Below are 6,082 nucleotides of genomic sequence, written 5' to 3' on the forward strand. Positions count from 1 at the left end.
GATTGTTGTCAAGTGATAATAGCGAAATGATCGTTGTCGAGTGCACGCGTCTCTATAACCATTTACTCCATTAGCATGACAACAAGAAAACAATGGTGTCAACTGAGCGCGAATTTCAAAGACGCTTAGCTGCGCTCAAAACATGTTATAGGCCGGTAACTTAACCTTTGACGATTAAGAGACAAAGACGAGAAAACAATACACAACTGACCACGAAAGCGTTGCAAGTTATGAATACTCTAGTGGAACTAACGCACTAAAAGTGTTTCGTACCCTGAACCCTGTTACAATTTCTTAGATTGACTAATTCAGTATAATCTGGAATATGTTTGCGAAGAGTTAAAATCGATTAGTTTGAATTGGGGGAGTAACTTTTGTAACAGCTAGACACGGTCTTAATAAATTCGCAGCACCGTTCCCAAAAAGACCGAAGGTTGAAGGTGGGCAGTCCTCTTGGCCCAAGTACATTAAGATAGTGCACCTGGTCTTCAGCGAGAGCTTTAACGAGCGGTACAATAGATATAGTGACCGGTTTCTTAGAGAGAAGAGAGGCGATCGATCACTGGCGCTACTTGATATATTAAAGATTTTCCATAGCCAGTTGATAACGAAATGGAGACATCGGTACCTTCCAAAAACATATCTATGGCTTTCTGCTGTTCTTTTTGAGATGTCTTTATCCCAAAAGTCGCGTAAACTTGCCTTAAAACCTTTTGAGGCTGAACAGCCCAAGAGGTACTAAACCCGCCCTTTTTAACTTCTAAAAGCTATGATGAGCACCTCAGTACCTTTCTTAGAAAGCGCAGTCAGAGGGTCTGAATGGGAGGGTCAAAATGTCGGTTGTCGGTTAAAATTTCATTACTTTGTCGGTTGTCGGTTAAGATTTTTTGACCTTTGTCGGTTGTCGGTAAATCTCAGTTAATAATTAAAAATACACGTTAATTATTCACATTTATTATGCAATTTGCCCAGTTTTAAGACTTTAAACTCTAGACGAAGTGTAATACTTGTAATAATTCATTATTTGTTTTCACTTAAACCTCGTTAACGCTGTTTTTTAATTTAGCAACGTGCTCATCTACCCCACTTTTGTTTGCAAATCTAGTATACCGATAAAATTCACCAAAGCTTTTATTAAAGATGTGAATTTTTTTCCTGTCGACTACGGGGCATCGAAGTAAATCAAGAGAGGTAAATTCTACAAAGAATGAAACACCCACTCTAGCCCCTGGGATACCTAATTTTAATTTGTAAGCTACGGAAGTCTTTTTTCCGAGACGTCCACAAAAACTCACTACACTTATTATTCAACGGCTCTCGTGGCTTTTCTGCGAGGTTTCTTTTTTTTCTCTTTTTTTTGGCCAAAAATTTGGTTGTCATACGTATCAATCTGCACCGTTAAATGGGTTTTTTAACTGTTAGTACCTCTTACATGTCGAGACGCACAAATGCACGAACAGCCCTGCCGGATCGGGTAACACACGCTCTGTTGACAACCTCTGGATGTTCTTCAAAATCTGATTCCTCGTCATCCGAATCTGTCTCATACTCATCGATTTGTACTTCTCTGTGATCCTCAAACACCTCAGTAACATCCCCTTCGTCCACAAATTGTATGCTGACAACGCGTTGTGCATTTGCTGACGATACAGTGTTTTCTTCAGGATATCGAAGCCTCTCTTCAGACTCGTCGGTGTGGTGAACGGCGTAGACAGCTGGCGGCAAGGCCCCAGCCTTATCTTTTGTGGTCTCACTCCTAACCGTCCGTTGGCGTACTGGTCTGTAACTCTCTAGCCGCTCTTTTATCTGTCCTTCCATCCCTGGTGTTATGTCCTCACTTGGCAAAGGTGTCATCGTAGCTATAGCAGAAAGGGGCCTGGCGGATTGAGTTACCGGATAGTAGGATTTGTCATGCGTGTAGTACTTTGCTGCCCATCTAGATGTGCGCTTCAGAGATTCCTTGCAAATTGTTCCAAAATCCTGGGCATATGTAAGTACCGTAAATGTCTCGCGTTTAAGGTGCGAAACAGCGCGCAAATTTTCCACTACTGTTGTGAGCAACGTTTCGAGCAGCAGATCATCTACAAATTGGGGGCTAATGTCCATCACGTTCTTGTATAGCCTTTCTATGCCCTTTTTAAGTAAAGACACAGATACTTGCGTCTTCTGTGATACAGTTCCCTGTGGACCATTGGTTGCAGACGTCTCGCTCAACTGGTAGCGTTCTTTCACCTTACTCACAGTGTCTTTTACATAGCTGTCAATCTTTGTCACGTTCTCTTTTGCTTGTTTCAAGGACACTCCGTCTGGTTTCATACCCTTAGAATGAATTCCAAAGGTATCGTAAAGGGAGCCAAGAATCCCCAGAAAAGATACAGTTTCTGAGAGGTTCGTCACTAGTTTTGGTTAAACAGAGTTCGTTTTTCTTGAATCCGCAAAACTTACATGCACTTCGCTATCAGCCATGGAATCAGCATCTAACTTTTTAAGATCTTCTTCCCTACCTGAGAAGATTCAGAATTTACAAATTTTTTGTTGTTTTCTGTGTTTTCAGCCATGATTTGGGCTTTGGCCACGGTTTCTTTTACCAACGCTACAAGAAGACGGCGCGAACATTGGTTGTCTTGGTTTATTTTTAAAAATACATTTTAGCCCGGCAAATTCTTTATTTTAGCACGCAAAATGCGCCACAATGCCCATCAAAGTGATAATAATACAGTTTTTAGCCGGAATTTAAAAGAAACTATCTTTACATAGCGAACGCACCAAGTGAGCGTTTTTCGTTGTATAAACAAGGCAGTGTTTATAAACAAGGAATACCGCAGAATTTCCAAAGTAGCGAAATTTATGACTTTTGAAAATCAGGTAAACGAACTACAAGTGCTAATTCAGCCCTACCATCCTGAAACTTTTGAAGGTCTCCTTGTTGCCTTTCGTTTCTCTCGATGTCACCTCCTTCAGTCATGATCCTCTTTGCCAGATTTTCATCTTCTTTTGCTTCTTCTCGTGAATTCCGTTTCCTTCTCACTTTTGACTCGTCACCTTTCTTCTCAGTGTCGTTCATTGACTTCTGCTTGCTTTTATCAGGTGTAGCCGGCGCCTTCAGCAACACTACTGGCTTTCCGGTCAGTTTGTGACCTCTTCGATAATGTGTACTAAAATATTAAATACCGTGTGTTTTAAGTTTTCTCTTTAGTAGGCTTTTGAGAAACTTACACAGTTATTATCAGCAAATGCTCGTCAAGATGTATAAAACGTGCACATCGAGCGAAATCTCTCGTGCGTAGCTTCCCTCGAGGAGAGAATTGAATATTATTTGAACGTCTGGTTTTCAGAAACGAATAAATTTAAGGGCGTGTATAAATAAACGGGGTCTTTAATATGTTAAGCTACACTGTTGTTCATTCACCAATTAATCAGAAAGAAGCTTATAAACTGATTTACTCGCTACTTCTTTGTAGAGATTTTTCTTCTCAATTTTCGCATTCAAATGGACGGTGAAAAAGAAAAAAAAAACATTCCGCTCCACAAAACAACAACAAAAAAAACGGTGGAACCAGAGTTTAACCACGTTAATATTTGAGCTTAATATTTAACTACAGAACTAAAGTGATTCATCAAACTCCGCTGCACGCGTTCCACACTTACCGTTGAGCTCACTGCTACTTTCATCCGATATTAAATTTGGAAGTTCAAGCTGCCATTGCCCATCCGTCACAATTGCAAAATTTTCGCATTTGCCCGCAGGCGATTTCGCCAGGCGAAATAACTTTAACGAAAATCCGCCAATTCCATATTGATGTGCCTGCTCCTTTAGTCCTAAAAACTCCGTAAGATGTTTTTTTAGTTCAGATACTCCTCTATGAGCTTCTTTGTCTACTGGGACCCTGCTTCGATGACGTTCGATGGCGACTTCTTCACCTTTTCGAAAAAAACTCACGATGACTTCAGCAATCCCAGTCATGACCCGACCGCATGAACAAACAACGAGCAATAAAAAGACAACAGCAGGGCGTCTCGTCGGCTCGATTATGATCCGCTGTTCTTGAAATGAGACAGCAGGGCGTCTTGTCAGCCCGATTACGAGCCGCTGTTCTAGAAATGAGCCCACGCTGCTCACCGAAAAGAAGGATCCCGTGGATTTAAAGTAATTTGAAGACAAGAAATTCTATAATTCGGCTAAATTTGGAATTAATGTGGTTACGTCGGGTGAAGAAGGATTTTCTGAGCTAGAAATCATCAAAATGCTGTTCTTTATGAATACAAACATCCCTATCACGTCTGATTATGTCGGTTGTCGGTTAGAATTTATTTTGTCGCTAGTCGGTTAACCCCATTCACACCCTCAATTTCATGGTGGAACCGTCTACCAAGCGTACCTAATTAAAAAAAGTGCCACCAGTTATCACCGATGGCACAGTCCTGTGTCGGGCACCATTTACAAGATAGAACTCGTGGATGGTTCTTATTATTCTGCAACATACCACATTCAGGATAAACCCGCATCGCCTAACATATGCATGTCACAAGGATACCTAGCCCAAGTAGCTGCCAGAGGAATTATCTACATTCAAACTGATAATCCCGACATTGGCTTGATGTGCTTCGTATCGCTCGGTATGTCAGAGGTGTCCTCCAAAGAAGATCACGATCACGATTGAAGAAAAGGATAAAGTGAAGAAAGGTGACCAGCTCGGCATGTTTCACTATGGTGGTTCCACCCATCTACTGATATTTCGCCCTAGAGTTAATATTGAGTTCGATACGAGAGGTCAAACGCCAGGTCTGCATACCGAAAATTTAGAAGTATTTGGCAACTAGTAAAATTAGAAATGTTCTAGCTTAGTGTTTGTGAATTGTTTAGGCCTGTTAGATTATTTTGGAATCCTTATGCGAGTCTCGTGAGCCTTGGTTTGTTATGTGCTGCAAGACTACACATTTATTTTTATCTTTTTAGTAGTTGGTCCTCGACCGATGTAATAGGCTTGTTGTACGATAATTGTCGTCGCTAGTCGTGTTTGGGCTTGTCCTTGCTTAGAGTCCTCAACGGGAAATTTTGTTCGAGGTTTTAGCCATCGAAGTTTGGAAGTGGTTCCAGCACATCTTTTCGTGCCACGAGCATGTCTAATAATTGATGGTGTATTTTCAAACCGAAGCATTTAATCACTTATTTTAGCTTATTTTAGCATTTGTGATGGGATTTTTAATAATAATTACTCACCAAAAGTTTCTGAACTCACATATGGAGTGCAAGATATTATCATGCTTTACCGAAAGTGCAATAGTAGTAAACCTTATCCTCGATGTGCACATTACCACTTAGTTGGTTTCTGATATGTAGAAATAAAGCACTGCAAGAATGTTAGGGGCTTACATTTTTTGCTTTCAACTTTTCTTATTTAAAAAATCACATTCCACACAACACAACAACTCACCGAGAGAACAAATTCTAGCCTCGAGCGAAACTATTTGGTCCACTTTTAGTAACACAATTGTCAATTGTGTGCTAATCCAACCGTTTGAATACTAGGCCAAGAGTAATTAGGATTTTAAAGGCATTCATTCTCAATGCATTAATCCTCGGTGTGCACATTACCACTTTGTTGATTTCTGATATGTAGAAATATAGCACTGCAAGAGTGTATTCAAACAATTAGCTGTAATCCTAAAAGAGGTGCCAGTTTTTGAACTCCTGAACTCCTTCTTATTTGGTGGGTATTTTCGTTGCTCAGCCCATTCCTTGTCTTTCTTGCGCATTCGACAAGATTAGAAAACTAAGCTGAACGTACCCGAACGTGATTAACAATCACCAATATTTGTTTCGAAGGAAACTATAGGTTTACATGAGGATAAGGTTTTCTACGCCTTTAGGGAGAATGAGGTAGTCGGTTAGTGACCACCAAAAAACAAATCGGTCAGCCAGCCCACGGAAGATCTCAAGCTACTGAAGGGAAGGAGAGATCAATCAGAGAGACAGACAGACAAACAGACAGACAGACACGCGAAATAAAGACGGATGGACTGATGGAGAGGCGAAGGGATAGACTGGCTTAAGGACGGCAGAACGGACGGATGGCTGTAG

General features: G+C 40.8%; 1 pseudogene; it reads right to left on the reverse strand.

Moving 5' to 3' along the window:
* Window positions 1-2,610: 2,610 nt before the first annotated feature.
* LOC131769805 (uncharacterized) lies at window positions 2,611-3,964 on the reverse strand (annotated as a pseudogene).
* Window positions 3,965-6,082: the final 2,118 nt, after the last annotated feature.

This window comes from Pocillopora verrucosa, chromosome 1 (assembly GCF_036669915.1).
Source record: "Pocillopora verrucosa isolate sample1 chromosome 1, ASM3666991v2, whole genome shotgun sequence".
Classification (NCBI taxonomy): Eukaryota; Metazoa; Cnidaria; class Anthozoa; order Scleractinia; family Pocilloporidae; genus Pocillopora; species Pocillopora verrucosa.